General features: G+C 34.0%; 1 long non-coding RNA gene across 1 annotated transcript in view; it reads left to right on the forward strand.

Annotated features, from left to right (window-relative positions):
• LOC148125612 (uncharacterized) overlaps positions 1-22,962 on the forward strand; it is a 146,516-nt gene that overhangs the window by 43,870 nt on the left and 79,684 nt on the right. The window contains exon 2 of the long non-coding RNA XR_015743858.1: positions 11,180-11,249. This is a non-coding gene — a long non-coding RNA (uncharacterized LOC148125612). The remainder of the gene's footprint in view (positions 1-11,179; positions 11,250-22,962) is intronic.

Raw genomic sequence — 22,962 nt, forward strand, 5'->3', positions numbered from 1 at the left:
AAATGGAACGTGGCAAGGAAGAAGATTAGAATGAAGCAGCAGAGATAGCATGGCAGCTTGGCAACATTACTCATTCATCATGGATGAAAATTTGTGTACTTCCTCTGTGTACTTCACTATAGGAACCCATGCCTCAATTATATCTCAGGACAAATATTAACTATAATTCTAACATCTGCAAGAAAATTCAATTAAAAAAGAAGCTAAGTTAAATGAAATTCCAATCCAAATTTCATTTTAGTGTCAAGACCAGAATCATAAAAATGCCTCATACTAACTCTAAATTTAACTTTAATAATGTCAGAGTATACACAGTGTGACTAGGTGAGACAACCCAGGAGCAAATATAGCACACAGGTTTGTATTTACATATAGTGGTTTTATCCCTACCAAAACATATATACATAAAAGTACTTTGATACAGGTCTCGAAAAATCAGCAATCAGTAATCAACTACACCAGGGAAGCACATATGCCTTCACAGGGTCTCACTTATAATACAGCCTCTTAAAGTGGTAGCAGTCAAATAATCCTGCTGACTCATTGCTACCATTGCATTATCATTACAATATTACAGCATTACAACCTTACAGCAGCTGGTCCACTGTTAAATCATCATTACCCTGACAAATAAACCCCAATCCTAAAACTCGCAAAGGTTACTAAAGTGCATATATAAAGTTAACAGATTAAGACTAACCACCACCTACCAGTAGCTCTTGTCTTATGACCATTTGTTCAATGATCGTTCAAAGTTACAATGGTACATGAATGGTGATCATGACTGGTGCTTAGAATTTGGCCACCCAGCACCCCCATGGTTGTATGATCGTTACCTGGACACTTGGCAACTAGCGATCTTAAGGTACCTGAATCCTTACCCTGATTTATGTGAATAAAATATTATCATAATTAAAGTAAGGAATCTGAAATATAAAATAAATATAAGATTAACAATAACCATATCAATAAAACCTAATATTGTCACTACATTAAACATGCAAAAAGTGAATGGGGAAACTAACAGGAAAGATTGCAAATCGCTGGGATAAATCTTCCCAAACTTGCACCCTTCCCCAATGTCTATGTATTCTATACCAGCCACTCACATATCTTCATGCACTTACTCATAGCCTTGTTGTACCTCCTGCACTACATGTGGACCCTTGCAAATTCTTGCAGCATCTCCCTCACACCCTCATGCACTCTACCTAAGCTTTGGCACCTGACTTTGACACCCTTCCTATGTTGTGTCTAGGTTAAGCAACTTTAGGGAGATGTTTAATGTATCTTTGACATATTTCTTCTGCCTTCCATGCAGTCATTTTCCAGCATAGATTTCCTCAAAAAGGAGCTGTTTGGGTATGTGCTCATCTGGCTTATGGATGATGTGACCTGATGAATAGATCTGTGCTCTCATTAGCAGAATGTAGATTGCTGTAAACTTGCTATAGAGAGAACTTCAATGTTTGGTACTTTATTTAGACATCTGATGTCTAATATTCTGCGGAGACAAGTCATATGGAAATAGTTAAACTGTCATACGTTCTATTCATTACAAAGTTCATGTTTCATAGGCATACAGAAAGGTAGTGAGTATTATGGCTTTGTTGACCTTCAATTCTGATGCTGCACTAATTCCTTGACATTTCCACTCAGTCTATCAAAGCAAACTTGTCTCTAGTATTCTGCAGTTGACTTCGGTATCAATGGTTGCTACTTGGGAGAGAATGTTGCCAAGGTAATTGAACTGGTCCACCTCCTTTCTGCCTTTTGCCTGTGATTATGGGTTTTGTATACTGTGTAGAACAAAAAGACTGATGCATGACCTGGATCTTTTGAAAATTGATGGTGAGTCCAAGCCATAGGGAATTGATGCTGGCTGGTATTTCTGATTCTGAACCAGCATACTGGGCACAGTCATCAGCAAAGAGGAAGTCTCTCAGAACAGTCTCCTTCACTTTAGTAATAGTCTGAAATCAGATTTATTTTATTTTTATTCATTTGTTTTGTCAATTACTTACAAGATAATAGCTATAAGTATAAACATGAGTAAGAATACAGGAGATAGGTACAAATAAATGGGGACAATAGGACAGGGACAGTAGGCATGATTGTGCACTTATGCACACCCCTTACAGACCTCTTAGGAATGGGGTGAGGTCAGTAGTGGATAGTTTAAGGTTAAAGGAGTGGGGGTTAGGGTATGTAACAACAGAGTCAGGTAGTGCATTCCAGGCATTGACCACTCTGTTGCTGAAGTCGTACTTTCTTCAATCAAGTTTGGAGCAGTTTATATTGAGTTTGTATCTGTTGTGTGCTCTTGTATTGTTGTCGTTGAAGCTGAAGTAGACATTGACTGGTAGGACATTGTAGCAGATAATTTTGTGTACTACACTAAAGTTCAACCATAGGTGGCATAGTTCTAGTTTGTCCAAGCCCAAAATTTCAAGCTTGGTGATGTAGGGTATTCTGTTGTGAGCAGAAGAGTTTTGTACTCTTCTCGTGAAATACTTCTGGATTCATTCAATTGTATTAATCTCCAATTTACAGTGCGGATTCCAGACTGATGAGCTGTATTCAAATGTTGGTCTAGCAAAGGTTTTGTATGCTCTAGTTAGCAATTCAATACTACCGGAGGAGAAGCTTTGTAATATTAGTTTTACAATTCTTAATGCCTTTTTGGCAATGCTGTTACAATGAGGTCTGGTGCTTAGGTCATTTGATATGAATACTCCAAGGTCCTTGACAGAGTGAGGGTTGTCAACAAGGTCATACCCACCTAGCTTGTATTTAGTGTACTGATTTTTCTTTACCAATGTGCATTACAGATCATTTGTTGGTTGAGATTTGGAGTTGTCAATTGTTTGGCCATTCAGACACATAATCAAGGTCGCTTTGAAGAACAGTAGCATTGTCAGTGGTGTTGAATAGTTTTATGTCATTAGTAAAGAGGATTCAGTTGCTTATAAGGTGATCACAAAGGTCATTTATGTAGAATATAAAGAGTGTGGATCCTAGAATGCTGTTAATGGGAGCAGGATTTGATATAGCGCTCCCTATTTTCACTATTTGTTGCCTGTTTGATAGGAACACATTAATCCACTTATGAAGGGATCCAGAAATGCCATAAGAGTTTTGTTTTAACAGTAGTTTGTCATGTACCACTGAATCAAAGACTTTGCAGAAATCTATGGAAATTGCGTCTATTGCTTTACCATGGTCGAGTGAACTAGTCCATATGTTTTTACAGTGTAGGAGTTGTAGATTGCAGTAATAATAGTATTAGTAATAGCTTCCTAACCACTTCCTAACCAAGGCTAATTCCAGTATATCTATTAGTTTATATATCTATTACTGTATATCTATATCCCATAAACTTTGTATTATAGTATAAAATTTACATAGGAAAAAAAAAGCAACTGTAACACTGTACTATGCAATAATATTCATGGGCTTGACATAGATATTCACTACAACAAAATGAAACTCTTGCACATATTTTGTTTTGGAATACATTTTGCACAACTAAAATGTATATCTAAGTGCATCACCACAAGCAATACAATCATGCCTTAAATATTGATTTTTCATGAATTTACATTAGGTCCTCCCTACTTTATTGGATATAAGAGGGAAGGAAGTGAAAACATAATTTCATCTACAAGATTCTCTTAGCATAAGATAGTTGTACAGACTGTTTCATAAATTTATCAATCTCAAAAGATTGACAAGATGCTTCTTATGGCTGTTGGTACTTTTGCATTTATGCTCCAGTTGATATTTTGTTCTATAAATTTCATACTATACATTAGAATGTAGGGAATATAATGTTTAGGATAATGGTTAATTTCATTGAAGACAATGCCAAGATTAATACTAAGAAAGGCTTTTATGGTTAGTTTTATTATAGTCTTTAATATATGTTTCTATTAGTATTTGGTTTGGGCATATGTTTTTGATTCTAATTTTCAGTAGAAAGGTTCAAGTTAGAATTATGGTTCTATTCTGTTGAAAATTCTAGTTCATAGCAATGTTAAAGTTAAGGATATTATTTTATAGTTGGTGATACTTTTAGAGCTGCACTTTGGCTGATATTTTGTTTTCTCATGCTCATACTCATTGGAGATAAGTAAAGTTAGGTTTAGAGTTTGGGATCACTAATGTAAATTCATGAAACACCAATGCACACTTTTGCTATTTTTATTTTTGTCCTGACTTTTTAATATTTTCCCCAAGGTCATCTCCATTGCACTATCACACTAACTCAATCCTAAATCCAATCAAAATAATAGTATAAAATGAAAGTTATAACATCAACTGAAACATAAATTTAAAAGTATGACTAAACATAAAATTGCTCTCTAATACTGATCCTGAAATTGATTTTAATCCACTCTTCAGTGAAACATGGTGTTAACCTACCTTAATCTTCTTTCCAATGCAAATTATAACATAAAAAACACACCAGAATAAAATATCTTCATAAACAAGTTACTACTCTTTTCTTTGAAGATTCTGGTCAAATGGATTTTAATGGTGAGATTTTATGATTAGTTTTATCCTTACATTTACATTTCAGATTATATTTTATATCATTGGAAATAGGATGAATTTAGAGTCAAGAGTTTTTATCATTGCAGACTGGTTAAAATTAATGTCAAGATAAGGATGAGTGTGAAATGTTACTGTTAGATGTACTCTTAGATGTGGAAGAGTTTGATTTATATTTTGGTTGATATGTTTAGTTGTACGTTTTACAAAGTGCATTAGAAATAGTATTCCCCTTCTCTGAAAACTGATAAAATCAATGTTAGAATCAGTTTTATTGGGTGCTATTATGTGAATAACAGTGTTATATATTTGATTGACATTTTATACTATGGTAAATTTCACATTATAATTGAATTGAAGATGATATGAAGTCAGGGTTGGATCTGGCTACAATAATTGTTAGGATTAGTAGCATCATTTCATTCAAAACATTCATAGAAATTGAAAAGAAAATAAGTGTTTTGGAGCAAGTTGTGGTTAATGGCAGCCTTATATTTATTTATATTGTTCATATTTTGGTCTGGGATACATTTTTCATTTGAACATTCTTTTAATAGAAGTAAATTCATTGTTTGGATTTCATTTTATTTAAGACTTTTTAAATAAAAATAAAAATTATTTATTTTAATTTAATTTTTTTAAAAAGAATAAATATTTTAGGATGATATAAGCATTTATACCTTTGCATTTAACTCAGAGTTGATATTTTGTTTTAAGCTAAGTTTTATTCAATTTCCACTGGAGATAGGATGATGTTTGGGTTAAGGTCCCATTGCACTGAAGATTAAATGGTTAAAATGTGTATCAAGATTATGGTGCAAATAGATTACTGGCAGTCTTAGACTTCTGTTACAGTTGGCATTGGGCTAAAAATTGCACTATATTTTGCACTGGCAGTACAATGAAATTAGGACAGGGTTCCATTTCACTCAAGACTCTGATTAAAATTAATTATTTAGGCTCTACTTCAGGAAAGTGGTAGATTTCAATTTATGTTTCATGTTGCTATTTTTCCAGTGTTAAATATTATCATATAATATTCATTGAAGATAAACTGGAATTAATTGTATGCTTTAATTAATCAATAAATTTCGTTTTTTGTTAAAATCAATGTCAGGCAAAGTTAAATGTGCTATTGTATGGTTATTGATAGGTTTAGATTTAGTTCAACAGATCTTAAACTTAGACTTAGAATAACTTTATTGTCACTATGAATGTACACTAATCGGCATACATTAAAATGAAATTTTGTTGCATACAGCTCTCAAAGGGTCATCATCTCGAATATACACTACATAAACATGACAAAATAAATAAATATATTTCTATTTTTCTGTGTTGTTTTTAACCTGTAATCTGTTTTGAACATATACATGTAGTCCTCGACTTACAACCACAGTGGAGCTCAAAATTTATGTTGCTAAGGGAGAAATTTGTTAAATGTGTTTTGCCGCATTTTACGATCTTTTTTGCCACAATTGTTGAGTGAATTACTGCAGTTTTTGTTAAGTTAGTAATATGGTTGTTAAGTGAGTCTGGCTTTCCCATTGACTTTTCTTGTCAGAAGGTCACAAAAGGGAATCATGTGACACCTGGACACTGCAACCATCATAAATACGAATCAGTTGTCAATGGTCATAAGCGTGAAAAACGGTGAGAAGTCCCTTTTTTCAGTGCCGTTGTAACTTCAAACAGTCACAAAGTGAAGTGTTGTAAGTCGAGGATTACCTGTAGTGAGGTTAGAATTTGGATATTTTTTTGAGTATTAAAATAGACTTTATTTACAAAAGATTAAAACGTGAACAAACATACAAATATGTAAAAATAAAAATAATATAAATAGAACAATAAACATATTTCTTTCTATTGCATTTGATATTAAGATTGATAGCTCATAGTAAACAGTAGTAAGTAATCATTGGCAAGTATTCCTTATCCCTTATCAATTACCTATTAATTAATAAAGAATATATTATTCTGCTATTACTATTGGATTATAACTGTATTGGTTAATCAAATGGAGCCTTCATAATATTTATATAATAGACAAGAAATTGTTATTATTATACATTCAATATATACAACTATAGTATGTGTCCTGGTTTCATTTATCCTGTATACCATTTTTCTTGCACCCTACCCAGCTGTACCACTTATCCAAACCAAATATTACTCTGACTCTTCCCTCCCATTTAATTTGAGCATGAGCCTCTCCATTTTGGCACATTCGTAGCTTTTTTGAATAATAATGTGTATTGTGGTACATCAGGCCTTTTCCAATATTGCACTAAAAAAATTGTGCCGGCTGTTAATAAGTGGATGATCAGATATCTCACTTTGTGAGGGTATTTCCCTTTAATCATTCCCAGGAGGAACAGTTCCGGTTTCCACTCCAGTCTGCATTTGATAATTTCTTCTATCCATATTCTTAAGAAATTGGATATATTTTCAGTTGGGTTCTATTGTTAAGTTAATGGCACAATTTTAGAGTATTATTTTATGGCTAGCATTAGTAGCAGATTTAGGTTATGGTTGATATTTTGTTCTGCTTTAAATTTTGCAATAGAATTTTCTCTGAAGATAGGAAAAGAGTTTTTCTAGGAGTTAGAGTTTTATTTTACGGAAGACTCTGATTAAAATTAATGTTAAGAGAAGCATTATATTATGATTCTATGGACATTGGTAATAATAAATTCATGTTTCCATTGATATTCTTTCCTAGAGTTTACCTTATTGTATAATATATCTTGAGATTACAGATTTTGAACAGGTTCCATTTCACTGGGAGTATTGTTAAAATTCATTACAGTGTAATTATTAGAGCATGGTTTTATGGTTGGTGGTAGAATTGGATTTATATTATGTGATGTTTTGTTCAGTGGTAGGTTATACTTTGCATTTTAGATGGAATTCAGGTTATATTTTTGTTTCATTAAATAATCTGGTTAAATTCATATGAATCTAAGAATTAGAGAATGGGTGTTTTTTTTTGTTAGTGATAACTTAAAAGACCTCTTTTTCAATGCAAAGGTTCACCTATAACTAAACCTCAATGATAACTAAGATCTAAGATTTTTCCTAACACATACACATACTACACCTAATACTTCTCCTGGCATTAATTTGTTAACCCAAGTCTAATAACCCAAGTAAGCAATTATCAATTTATATAAAAGATGGCCCAAGTGTCAGGGCTCCAACAAATCCAACCTCACTCAAATCAAAAGCAGCCGCATCTCAGAGAAAAGAAAATTGATTTATTAGGAGTGGCCATGTTGGCGTAAGCTGGATGCAGCTGATACTAAATCACATCATACATTTATCCTTGACCCTGGTCTTTCCCCCACCCCATGGATGTGACTTCTCCAATGGGACACTTCCATCTCCAAGGGTTATCCATCATGCCTTCCAATAACCTTCTTATGCTCCGACAACTTTGGGCTACCAGGGTGATTATCTAGGCATTTAAGGAATGCCTTGTTTTCCCCCACTCCCATTTTCTGACAATTAAAAAGACCAAAGGAGTATCTTTTTAGTTGACACCAAGAATATTTAAAGCTACAATAGAATGCAATCAGAAACATGTAATCTGCCTGAAAACACTTAATATTCCATTTGCAAAGTTCCCATTTTATACCTTATACAGTGGCCTCATATTAGAGAAAAAAAAAAAAACTTTAAAAAATCCTCAGTTTTATTGACATTTAAACAATTTTACTATAATAAATATTGCTAATTTAGAAGAAAATTGGAATAGAAAATTGGAGCAAAATTACTCAAGATTTATTGGACTCCCCATTAAATATTCAAAAATGACTGGCAATACAACATATATATTTGAAGATATATTATCATGTCCTTTGGTTAAATATTCTTAATATGATAAACGAAGTTCTAAAAATCAAGTTTAAATGTATTAGTGTGTTGCTAAACTATATTTCAAAATTTTGGAATTTATTGATGAAAAACTTCAGATTACCTTTGGAATGTTATGAAAATTTTACTGAAAAACGTGTGTCAAAGGTATATAAAATATTTTTACTCAGTATTTGAAATGAATCTTCTTTAGTGAAGTGAAATAATTGGGTTGTAAGATTACACATAGTCAAGGTTTTATCAGTTGTTTAAAAATATATTATTTTCTATGTTTGCAATTATATATAATTTAGCTTTATATTTTTATTTTTCAGCATTTTTTTTGCATTTGCAAGATTTGTTTACTCTTTTTGTTGTAAAGTCTTAAACAAGTTTTTTTTTAACAAACCAAACTCTAATGTTCACTATTAGAGAAATCCCAAAGTTAAGATCAGGATTATCCATAAAAACTCAACCCAGTATTACACGTCTTACTCATTTTAACAGCAAACTTCAAAGAATCTAAATGATAACCTTAACTAAACCTTAGTACCAATGGAAATATTTATGAGGAGTAGCATGGCAGTGCTACAGCACTGAAGCTATCACAAACTTGCTAATTTTCAACCCCATAGAAGTCATATGTGCTCTAGAGGTCACTATAACTTTGTGAATTGACAACTTGCTATTACCAGTTGTGCTGCTTTTCTACTACAACTGGCCAGATAACACAGTCAATCAAAATTTGCTAAAATTAGCTATAGTACAAAAAAACCTCCAAATAATAAACCCTATTTTTCTGGACCGAAAAAAGTGAAGATGTTTTCTATAAAAGCAATGATCAATTCATATCAAAGCTATAATTTAGACCTATAATTTACAATTTAAAGTATGGTGAAATACTTTAGTATATAGAATATACTAAATAGACATATTAGAGTATGAATATGAGTGGAGACTGAAAATCTTCCTTCATTACATGAACACAATGGCTTGAAAATGAGAATGGGCTGAATCACAAGGAAGAACAGCACACGGTAACATGGACATGGTAACACTATAGATTATGGGAACTGGCAGTAAAGCACCAAATACATAATAATTAATAGCTGAAATAGAAGACTTATGTTTTTTTGGTATTAAATTGTAACCTGTAATCTTTGTGGAAACCCTAACAAATATAACTGCATGCTGGAATGAATTCCATTTGCCCTTTGAAAATGGCCCTCTTAAGTATTGTAACCTTGAGATCAAAGATCAAATGTTGAGACAGATTGAAATTTTCCCTGACTAGTATCTATATATTTCAATTCCAAAAGTCAGATTATACTCCACAGTGACTTTTTGTTTGGCTGATGAAAATTCCCGAAGAACATACCTGATGTGATATGAATAGGCTGATGATCAGAACATTTAGTATGGCTGATATTTGTAACTATAATACTAATATAGTTAGAACAGCTTAATGAACCAAGCAAATACTTATCCCTCTGCCATAGTCTAGAAATGTTGATAGTACTGGTAGTTGTGTCAGTTGCTTTTATGTTCTGTAAGGAAAGGTGTTTCTTCTTTTTAGGGCACAGGTGGAAAATCTTTGAGTGAGTTTTAAATTTGGGGAGGATAGGGGTATAATGTAAATAATTCTTTCCATGTGTATGTGTATGGAAATGGAAAAAATGAACGTTTTTCTTCCCACCCTATTTTTGGAGGAAAGGGGACATTTTTTTGGCCAGTAATACCTCACATGTATTTTATATTTTTTGTGTGACTCATTTCAAAATGGCAGGGGAAATTACTATTTTTTGGCACTTGTGGACAACAAGTGCCTCAGGTTGCCAACCCATGCTCGATCAGCTCAAAGTCATTGAAGAAGTTTAATAGCCTATTAAGGACTATCTGAAAATAACAAGGTACCATAATGAGCACCCAGCTTAGATGCAGAGATCAGATAATTATGAAGGACAGAATGCTAAAAGTCTGTTTAACCCCTACAAATTATCCAGGCTGAAAGAAAGCCAAGCTTAGTTGCCTTATCCAGCACATATTCCAGAAGATGCTGAGAATAAAATTTCCACATTGCAGGCACAGTTATATAAAGATAGACCTCTGTCTTTACTTTTTAAGAGAAGGAGAAGATAAATGTGTTCATTACGGGCAAAATTTCCTCTCCACAGTTTTGCCCAGCATAGGGTGTATGTTGAGCTTCCAATTGCCACCATGCAATTGTTCATTTTTAAAGGAAACCAATTGATTAATCCTTCACATTCTTACTAGGGAATAATCCTTACTGCACTTGGTGGTCTTATTTTGAAAAAAAATGTATGTAAGATCTCATTATAGAATTTTAATCCTCGTTCAGGTGCCTGGTTCTCTTTAAACTCATTTGCAAACATTTCTCACTTTTCTGTTGCCTTCATGAAACTTTAAGTAAAGTTAGATGGAATTCATGAAATAGTCTCTTTTTATCATAAGTAAGAATGGCAATATTGATTTTAAATAAACACAGTTACATATGCTGTACAGAAAAAACTATATTGAGACATCACGCCTGAATAACAATTATTTTCAAACTATTTATTATGTGGAAGTCCAAATTTTAGAGAAATATATATGCAAAATATAAATGTGTACAAATAAGTCTTTTGGAAAATAGCATGTAATCAGATGTTTGAAAAGATTTGTATTTGAAATGCTCAGTCTCAGTGGTGAGAACTAGAATACTTACTAGAGATCTGTTTCATATCTTTGATAATTTCCTCTTTTTTTGTAGGAACACTTTCGTGGTATTATCTAAACTGGCTTTCAACTGAATGTAATTTGGAATAACATGAACAATATTGGTGAGGAACTTTAATAAAACATCATAATATAGAAGGAAAATATATCATTATTCTTACATATTATCTTTTAACGGATTGATTCTTAATATGAAATGGATAACAAAAAACCAATTCTTAAGGATGAAGTTATTTTTTAAATTATTTGTAAAAGTCTTCAGTTCCACTTCAAGTCACAATAAATTATTAAAGTGTATAACATTAACAATTATCTTTCCATCAACAATGGTTACACTTAGTGGTGTTTCATATTTAACAAACTCTAAGTCAAGTTAGGCTTTACAATTCCTACTGTATAATAAGATTGTCAGGCACTGTTAGATCAAACCTTTAAAATAAAGGATTATCTTTTCATAGTTAGGGAGAATGGTGATAATATCTTTTAGACCATTTGTTTTATTTGTATCCCAAAGGGCTTACAGGAGCTAGTTGCTATGGTAACCCTCCATATGTACAGACGGCCAAAACTGAGTGAGAAGTTAGAAGGAAAAAGGTGTACACTAATCCAGGTGTTTGTTTCACGGGATCAGGATTCATGTGTGGCTCAGTAGATGTGATAGTCTGACAAGTTGTTTTTGTTTGATTGTTATAACTCCTGCAAAAAGTACTACTATTTATAATGAGCTAATATTAAATGGAGAATATTAAATTATTGCTGAAAGATCCAGGGATCAGGTTCTTTAATTTATCTTAAGTCAACTGAGAGAGATATAGATCTGGCGGACACTAGATAAGTAAGTATTTCTAACAAACTCTAGGTCAAGTTAGGCTTTACAATTCCTACTGTATAATAAGATTGTCAGGTATTGTTAGATCAAACCTTTAAAATAAAGGATTATCTTTTCATAGTTAGGGAGAATGGTGATAACATCTTTTAAACCATTTGTTTTATTTGTATCCCAAAGGGCTTACAGGAGCTAGTTGCTATGGTAACCCTCCATATGTACAGACGGCCAAAACTGAGTGAGAAGTTAGAAGGAAAAAGGTGTACACTAATCCAGGTGTTTGTTTCACGAGATCCAGGATTCATGTGTGGCTCAGTAGATGTGATAGTCTGACAGGTTGTTTTTGTTTGATTGTTATAACTCCTGCAAAAATTACTATTTATAATGAGCTAATATTAAATGGAGAATATTAAATTATTGCTGAAAGATCCAGGGATCAGGTTCTATAATTTATCTTAAGTCAACTGAGAGAGATATAGATCTGGCAGACCCTAGATAAATAAGTATTTCTATCCTTTTAAGCAAACATTCTCTGTGTTACATTTTATCTTTTATCACTTATTTTATAAGTTTGAGACTTTAAGAAGGACTGAATGTTGTAAAAGGCCAGACCCACCGTGCAGGAATTATCAATGCCTGAAATAAGGGCAACTAAATATTGTGGAAATGCCTCCCCCACCCATGGCTATTTTGTAAGAGGGGCATGAGAAAGGGGGGGGAACAATGGCTGATTCACTTTCACCTTATTCCTAGAGTGTGCATGCATGGATAAACCTTCAGATGAACATTTGCATATTTTAAGGGCAGGTGCTTTGCACAGCTACAGCAAGATGCCTTTAGAGTTCTGCATGCTTTGAAAGGGATTCAGATTTCTGCCGATACTGAAAACAATGCTCCTTTAACAGATCAATTTATTGAAGTTAATGTGTGTTTTGAAGCTGTCACAACTCCCCCACCCCTTTATTGCATCAATGCCTGGGGGAAAAAAACAGTTTCAATGAATAGCAGAGAAGTATTGAACTCCTATTTTCCAAAGTGTATCCTCCAAATAGCTTTGCAATATGCACAATATTAGTGACTTTATGAATAAGCCTGTCATTCACTATTGTTTGATTAGTTTGAGCTACCCAGAGTGTTGAATCACACAGCATACAAGTTTAATAAATTATTATTATTTTTATTATTCCTCCTTTACCTTGGCTAATACCATTTCAGAGCACTGAAGATATTTTAAAGTATGGCTCTTTAATTCACTACACCTGTTTTTTGAGGCCCTGAAGTTTGGAAGAAAACCATGCTAGCCCTCATCTCCACCAAGGGATCCTATTGTTGTGCATGGGCACGACTATTTGCTGATGCTACTTTGCCTATGAAGAACAATGTCCTCAGAGTACCATTATTATTAGCCAGGTATTTTGTTGTACAAACTGGAAATGAATATGTTATAATCAGCACAATCCAATATTTTTATTTTGGTCTGTGCACAGCATAAACTAAAAACATAGTGGAATTAACAATTATAACATAAAGGTATGTTACAACTTGTGCAGAAAGTGACTATGCAATGCCAAGATGTAAGATAAAAGCTACAGGATTGCATAAAAGTAAAACTTGCTAAAAGCTATTGGTTAACTTAAATTAAAGCTGAATTAACATTTGAGTGACTACAAGATAAATATACTGTTTTTTTTCTAAAAAGTTATAATAAAAAATAAATTAAAAATTAATCATTGCTATGTAACTGAACAACTGGATATTGGGGACAACAATATAACATCAGGGATGTGTCAAGGCTGATTAACTTGGGGATCACTCACTACTGAGCAAAATTGTGCATTCTGCTGTAGAGAATTTTGCAGTGTTATGTCTTATGAGGGTGTTGTTAAGTAGTAGGGAGATACAGAATGAGTTTGACCTGCCTGACCATCTATTGGACAGAAGATGAAAAGGAGGCAGGAGAAGAGGAACATACTTGACAGGTTTAACTTGCCATGACATTCCAGGGCATAGATGTTCAGTAAGGAAATCTTCCTGCATTGTAAGGCTGGGTAAGGAAGGAAGGGGAGCCAAAATAAGGGCTCCTTAGAAGCTTCTAGCTGTGTAAGCAATGCAGTTGGTGTAATTATGTATGTCAGCTTTTTAAGATGGGGAGTTTGGAGACCTGCTTAAGTCAGTTTGATGCTGTGGGTCCATTAAATATGGTTGAAATAATTAGCCTGCTTATAAGCCAGGGAGAGGAAAGAGATGGGAAGCCCAAATGATGATACTTTAATCAGGAAGATTCATTTCCAGGTGTTTAAATTTCTTTTAAGAATGAATTCAATAAATATAATAGAAGAAAAAGTATGTTTTACACCTCTCTGATATATTCCCATTCTACAAATAGGGCACTAAAATGTTTACACCTTTGTTATACAGATTGTTAATTGGTCTTCTTATCCTGGTTTTGATCCAATTCTATTAAAACTACTTGGCCTGATAGCTCCATTTCTTAATTAAAACCTACCTTAGATCTTAAAGTGGCTGCCTTCAGTAGATAATGTTCCAGATCTGGCTTCATCTCTTAAATGTTGTAGCCAAAGAGCTATCTCATTTGGATTTAGCTATTTCCCTGTTGATTTAAGGTGGGTAGAATAATAGCATAAAAAATAGACATTAAGATTAATCCTACATATTATTACATTATGTGCTTTTTTAAAAAGTGCCAATTCACTAATTAGCAGAGTTCAAATTTAATGAGCAGAAATGAAGAATTAGGGTATGGAATCTTAGAATTGAATAAGTAAAGCTCCTATCATGATTTATGAGTTACTTCATTAAGGTAAGATTTTTCTAAGTTGTTTGAACCTCCAAAATGCAAGTCTGAAAGAGCTGGCTGCCCTTTTTCTAGATAAGCCTGGCGCTGAAGTATCCATCTGCTTCTCATTAGTAATGTTTTGAAATATTCCCTTTACTTTTTCATCCTTGGTGAATTATCTTACAGCCATTCTATCATTTTATCACTAAAAAGTAAGAAAGATGGCTTATTTCTTACAGATAGACTGTGGGGCTTAATGCAAATACCAGTTTTATAGGAAACCGCTAATAAATGATGAGGATATTAGGATACTTTATCACATCATGCTAACTAGATGTTAGCACAGCTTACTCCAAGGAAACATGAGATTCTTAAGCTGCATTTGCCAGACTTCACCATATTACAGAAATCATAAAACAGTATAGACTTGGACATTTGAGCTATGTAAATCTTTAATATATACTCATTTAATTAAGGTGTGTGTGTGTGTTTGTGTGTGTCTGATATTATGTATACTTTGTATTCTGGGCAGTGTACGAAGATTAAAACAACAATTCTGATACCCGAGGTTAAGGCAATAAAGCACAATCGCAAAAAGACCACATCAACTGCCAAGTTTGCCTAACTGTCTGGCCCAAATGCCTGGGGGAAGAGCCAGGTCTTCAAAATCTTGGAAAAGCTTAACAAGGTCAGGACCTTCCAGATTTCCAGAGATGAGAATGTTCTTGTCTGGAATCTTAAAAGTTACAAGAGTTCCTAGTTTTATCTTCTAAAACTCATCGTGTCATTGTTATATTGGGGTTGCAATTCTTGGTAACTTAATAAAAGAAGCAGATTTGGAAAGTATTTGGCTCAGGTAGACTATGCTTGTAGCTAATATACAAATGATTTCTAGAAAAATAAATATAATGCAATACTTAGATCTTCACAGTGCTTTATTTCACAAGCAAATATTTTCCCCATAGCAACAACTGTAAACTTATCTGGGGCGGTGTTGAGGGGCAGTGTGGTGGTAGAGGGAGGGAGAAAAATAATAAGTAGAAAAAAAACACATTAAAGATAAAATTCCTAAACTTTTCCTTCTCAGAGTCCAGCTTCATTACTACAATGTTTTATTTTAAAAAAGTGCTCAGAAATTATAACGTTGTGATGTTCTGTGCTTCAAGATTTGAAAGAAGGAAGAAGGTACTTAATTATAGAATCAAAAGAATACTTTTGCCTTAGACCAATCAAAACTATCAGGATCTTAAAAATGTGGTGCCACCTTTTAGGAAAAGGAGTATGTGGTGCTGATATGTTGGTTTATGGAATTGGGTTTGTTGACATTATACATTTTTATTATGTATCCCCACCTGCACACCACTTCTATTACATGCATTGGATGGCTAGAAAAATCTTCTAAATAAATGCATACATAAGTAAACTTGTCTTTTTTAAAGATAGGCTATCATAATTACTGAGATTTTTTTAAAAAAAAAGATAGTAAAGGGCAAGTAACCCATTCCTTGAAAGTCCTATTCTAGTATGTCTGAGTACTTAAAATAGTCATATGGATCTATTCTTGGCATGTAGGACAGTAACCATATAGTAGAGTCTAGGACTTTCCCCAAACTCCTATTTATTAGTTTTACTGAATTTAGTGAAGAAATTGCATTGGGACATAGTAAAAAGAAGGGAGAGCCTCAAATAAATGTTAGAACTGCAGGGATTTCTTGATCTTTAGAAAGCCTGTGGCCATGTTGGTCAAACTGGCAAGTTCCCAGTTTTCTTTCTTGCAGAAAAAAAATGTGTTGCCTTCTCTGCTACCTGCAATTAAATCAGCAGTCTCTTTTGTGGTCCTTTCATAGGTTACCCAGTAGCCTGTCTCATAAAGGAGTCTGGAAATCTATCAGATCCTACCAAAAATTATAGCCTCTCCATTTTTCTATTTCCTCTTTTAAATGTTCACATCTTTTGGCACCAATTTCTAATAATATTTTTACATGTGTACAGAATGCATCCTCATTTCTTTTGCCATTCAGTTATGAAACAGGTACATATTTCTTTATCCATATTACTATGCCAATGTCCCCTCTTCCTGTATTCATTTCATAAGAATACTACATTCATTCATAAGGAATGTATTCTTGCAATGACTTAGGAAGCTGAGCCAGCTTGTACCTTCTTATTTGTGCAGTTCTTAAAACAGCAGCACCTCGAGATGTATTGGGTTTAGAATTCTTAGCCAGAAGTAATTCCCACATATTTGAAAACTGCTGGCTTGAAGAAGGCTGACTTAAAGATTAAAAAAAAAACACGTAAAAACCTGAAAATGCTGCCTGAATGCTATTTAGTAAAATCCACTTGCACAACATCATGGCTTAAGCATCCTTAAGTACAGAAGTTCAGTTTGATTGTAAATAGGTCAGGAACTGCTTTGGTGGTCACTGCCAGAAGGTGGCCAGTTGAAGAGTTGGTCTCTTCTTTTCCTTTGCCGTCTTTTCTAATTGACATGAAGCATCACCCTTTTGCTGGGAGATGTTGGTTGCCCTGTGCTCTCTTCTTCAACAGCAGTCTCTTGTGTGATGTGATGTTTGCTTCTGCCTCCATCTGATTTGCTCTGTAGCTGTCTTGCTGTCAGTTGTTACATGAACTTTGCTGGGTTGCAGGGCAGAAGTCATTAAAATTCAGAGATATCTCATTAATTTGTGCTGCCTGAACTCAATGGTCTGAATGAATTTGTATTAGAAGCAAATGTCCCCAGCCACTCAAAATATTGTAAAAAATATGTTGACTTAGGAAAGCTAACTAGAATTAAGCTGAAGTTTACTCCTGTCAGACTTAGCAACATTTTCTATAGCAACCTACCTGACACCTATGGAGTTTCATCTGCATAAATAGTACTTTCTCATTTTTCAGCCTCCTAGTATAACTCGGTATTTAATATTACTAGCAAACTCTGCTAATAATAGCAATAGACACATTTCTGGGTAATGAAAGCAAAATAATTCAAATTGCTTTCAGAATTCTCTGAAACCTGTCTAACTTGTGCATCTTCATTGCTTAAAGAAAAATAATAGGAAATAAGAGGTCATTGAAAGTGCCTCATTTATATGATAATTACAAATAAGCAGGGGCTAACAGTTCAGGATACAAATCATTTGCTCTTACAGGATCTGTATGTTTGCTAACAGAAAGTATGTGATTATCTCTTGATAATTAGTTTCCAGGTGACAAAAAGAATGTTGTGCAAAGGAGATCCAGTTATTGAACTATATGTGGTGTAGACTCACTATGTCTTTATGAAATAGCAGTTCAGGTTCTAGCCTTAATTAATGAAAGCCTTAATTGTAAAGTAAATATTACAAATAGAAAGAAGGGGAGAAGAATGCAGCATTAAAGCAGTGGTGGGATTAAAAAAAAAAATACTTCCGGTTCTGTGGGCGTGGCTTGGTGGGTGTGGCAGGGGAAGGATACTGTAAAATCTCCAGTCAGAGGTGGTATTTGCCGGTTCTCCGAACTACTCAAAATTTCTGCTACCAGTTCTCCAGAACTGGTCAGAGCTTGCTGAATACCACCTCTGCATTAAAGAAGAATGTAAACCACTTTTTGTGAAAAGATGTGATGTTTTTCCCAAATCAAGAAGATGGAAAAATAAGAGGGCAACAGCCATGCACTGAAGTAACGGAGCAATACTCACAGGCAAATAGAAAGTTGACTAAGATAGAAAGTGAATAAAGAGCCTAGCTGAAAAGGAAAGGAATAGTCATATAGAATGGATAAGAAAGGACAGCAGAAAAGTGAAAAAATAATGAGAGATTCTATTGTAAGAGAAGCTTATTATTAATCCAGGCAATGATTGAGCTCAAACTAATGAAACTCTTTCCCACCTGTTGTTTTTAATCATTCAGATGTCCAACCATCACCCACCTTTTAGAAGGTTGGGGGAAATGGCATAATCATTTGAAATAGAATGTGAAACTGTAAAATCAGAAACAATCATTACTCTAACTGTTTCATGATTGCACAGGAATTTGTCTTTTTGTCTTTGGCTTCAAGAAAATGTGTCACAGGAGTATTTCTAAAAAAAAATGCATTGCTAGAAAGGTAAAAGATGCTATAAAACAGAGCAACCTCAATTGAGAAGATATTAGCAATGTCAAGAAAGAAGGTGGTTTTTAATGTATTTTAAAAGCCTCAGGGAAAAAGTAGATATTGTGACAAGTCTGCACTAAGTTTCTACAGGCTAGGTGATATGTTATCAGAAAGAATGTCTCCATAATAGAAAATTAAGACTGGCAAATCTGAAAGCTTTCACTATGTGGAGTATTTATATAGAGATAAAATTGCTGTACAACGTGATAGTTTTATAAGAGCTATAAGAGAAAAGAGGGGTTGGATGATAATCCTTGTTTGGCAATATTTATTCCTGAGGGTGTATATTTATGTCTGAATTTAATAATGTTCAAAAAAGCAGCATATGTGTTTTATCATTTGTGTTGCTTACTTTGATGTAGTCAAAAGGGTATATGCATCCAACTTGCCAAAAAGTACAGCTATGAGTAAAAACTTTCAAGTTTAATTTAAAATCTCAGTTATTTTTAAAAGTGTGTCATTGTGTAATTGAATTTTTTAAAAACTGTACTTTAAAATTTATTGTATTTTACCATACTGTGAATATTTCATCCCTTAAATTGTCTTAGGCATTCTGCTCCTTGCTCCTTTTCTCTTCTGAATCCCGAGTTCTATTAATTGTTCTGACTAATTCTGAAAACAATCTACAAATATAACACAGGAGTTTTGGGTGTTCTTTAAAAAACATTTAAAAAGTACAATCATTCCTATCATTCCTGTGAGTTAAAAAAGGTGGAAAGGTGCAGCTTAGCAAACTACTGGTGATGCTTAGAGGGCTTTCAATGAAGAAAAGAACTGGAGACATGCAAAATAGGTGTTATCATAAAGATGATAATCCAAATACCTGCCAAAAGAATATTAGAAAGTTTAAAGTGCAAAGAATTAGGCTGGTAAGAGAAATTTCAAGCAACAAAAGGGTATTCGTTTTGGTTTTATATTGATAGAAAAAGGAAGGAAAGGGAGTGGACTTGTTACCAGGAGAGAATAGTAGTAACAGATGATAAGCACAGAGCCCATTAACTCCTACTGTCCTTTGGGCTTTTCAAAGTTCTATGATTTGGTAGAAAAAATCAAAAGTATAGGTATAAAAAATGTCTGTGTATGTATGCTTTTCAGTCAGTTGACTCCTGGCAACTGCCTGGATAAGTCCTTGCAGTTTTCTTGGCAAGACTTCAGAACTGGTTTGCCATTGCCCACCTCCTAGGGCTGAGAGGGAGTTATTGACCCAATCATATCTAGTTGACTTCATACCTAAGTCAGGGCTGGAACTCACAGGCTTCTGGTTTTTAGCCTGCTGCCTTAACCACTACATCCCGAAAAGAATTAGATATTAGTTGGATATGATTTCCTAAATGTAAGAAATGTTTAACACTGGATCAGTTTGTCTCAGGAGGTAATGGATTCTTTTTCACGATGACCATCTGCTGTGTGTTATAATAGTAGATTCCTACCTTGAACAGGAGGTCAAACTAGTTGAACTCCAGAGTTATCTTCAAACTGTTACATCAAATAATGCTCTGTGGATCTTTCTTGAATCCAAACTTTGGGGATAATCTTACCCCTCTAGTAATGTTAATGATATTTTCCTCTGCATTGTGATACATCTTTCTTAATTCAGGATATGAATGTGACTGTAATTCTGTTTCTCTCGCCTTTACCTGGTCTTTCATGTCAAAGAAATGTCCTCCATAGTTTATTTATATTTATTACATTGGTATTTATCCTCTTATGTCAGGAAGACAACACAACATATATGCAGTAGGTTAAGGTTGATGAGTGGCCCAATGTGTCATATTGTAAACTTTATGGCTAACTGGGGATTTAAATCTACTTCAATCCTACTCTCATCGCTGCATTGTATCAATTAATTTTTCCCTCCACTAATGGCAACACCCCCAGCACCCATTTGGACTGATACTATATTGGATTGCAACATAATGCCTAAGGGTGCCTTTCTTATAGAAATTATAATTACTTTCCCAAATTCACAAAATCATCATATGTGAGTTTTCATTGTTTTTGTATGATGGGTTCCAGGGTCAATATGCTTAGTAAATTGTGAGATTTGGCAACCTTGTGATATTTTTTGTTTTGAAATGTAATATTAAAGTTGTATCCCCTAAGAAATTTGGTGATCCTTGTCTTATCAACTGCATTGCCAGGAGTCAAGTTCCCTTTCTTTTGACTGAGTTTCCATTAAAGGAGGACTTTATATTAGTTCTTTTAGTTTGGAGAATTCAATTTATCTATTTCTAGTTCAGGGTTAATTGATTTCTGGCCATTTTGAAGTTTCAAATGTCAAGGTGACTTTCAAACTATCAGAGGAAATGTATAATTTGGAAATCTAAAAATGAATGTCAGGAAATAAATCCCCGATAAACATTTTATTTGCTCACTTGCTAAAAAGTGGCCTTGTTGAAATGACTTTGAAAAAGAATTTTGTTTGATGCTCTTAATAGAGTGAAGTTCCAGAAATGTAGTACTTTTCAAAGAAATATTCAATAGCTCCACGAGCATGAAAAACTCTAAGCTTCCATTAAGGCAATCTTTTTCTTTGTTGCTATGATCATGACACACTTCTTGTTCATCATGTGTGCTTGATCTTCAAACTTCCTTCAGCTCTTTAACCAAGTGTTCCATCTTATATGTCAAAATTAGAGTACCTTGCTAAAGATGAATACACCAGGAAAAGCCACTACAACTGCCACAGTAAGAATAGCTAATGCAAAGGAAATTGACAGAAGTGAACAGAAGTTCCTATCTGTTCAAAAGTGAATATAAACCACTCAAGTATTTGGATAGTACAAAGAAAACACAAAAGTGCTCATAGTGGAATACTCAAACCAAGCCCAATTCCAATGCAAAAATCAAGGAGCCCCATGATAGCACAAGGTTGCTAACCAACAATACTAGACTTAACAACTGCCTCGATCTCTTCTGCAATAGTTTGAATTCAATTTACAGAATACAAATTAAAGAACCCTTTTCTAACAGTGACCACAGCATGATTGACTTTTGTCTCAACATACATCGACACAAAAATCAACACAACGATGTGATCCCCAATTATAACTTCAAAAAAGGCAACTATGATCTTATAGACAATGATCTCTCATCCCTTGACTGGCAATTTCTATTCACTGGATGCAATGCTGTTGAAGACCATTACAACATATTTTTACTTGAAGTCAAAAGAGTCATCAAACTACTGTATATGTACCAATAACAACTCCAAAAACCAGAAAAAACAGGTTACCTATAACAATAAGGAAGCTTCAATCCAAAAAGAAATCACTATGGTGGAAAAACAAATCTGGTCACGTTGCCAACTTCAAAAGCCGATACAAAAAATTATGCCACCAGATGAAGACTGAATGCACCAATTATCACATTAAACAAGAGGAAAACCTTCTATGCATCAATTCCACCTGCGTTTTCTACAATTTTGTAAACAACAAACTAAAAGACTCAAGGTCCATCCCACTCCAGAAAGAACCTAATGGTAAAGACTGCAACGACGACACTATTAAAGCCAACCTCTTTAACACGGTCTTTGGCTCAGTATTTGTAAACAGCAATGGATCATACCCAGTATTTCCTAGTCGAACCACAGTCAACTACAATGATCTAATACATATCAATTTTATAGTAGACAATGTTGAAAAAGCACTACGCAATCTAAAATCATCTCTATCTATTGGACCAAATGGAATATGTGCCTACTTCTTAAAAAAGCTATCCACTGCCATAGCCGAACCTCTAAGCATACTCTTTTACAAATCTTTCAGGACCAGCTCCTTGCCGGTCACAAGCCACAGTCATCCCCATCTTCAAAAAGGGAGATCCCAGCCTAGCTGAAAATTACAGACCAATCTCTTTATGCTGCGTCACCTGTAAAGTCATAGAATCAATTATTAACCAATCCATTATCCTCCACTTAGAAACAAACAACCTACTCTCTATTAAACAATTTGGTTTCAGAAAAAATCTATCCTGCAATCTGCAACTCTTACACTGCAAAAACATATGGACTACACAACTCGAACAGAGCAAAGCAATAGACGCAATCTACATAGACTTC

This window comes from Pseudonaja textilis, chromosome 5, assembly GCF_049901715.1.
Source record: "Pseudonaja textilis isolate UNSWEBS1 chromosome 5, rPseTex1.2, whole genome shotgun sequence".
NCBI classification, from domain to species: Eukaryota; Metazoa; Chordata; class Lepidosauria; order Squamata; family Elapidae; genus Pseudonaja; species Pseudonaja textilis.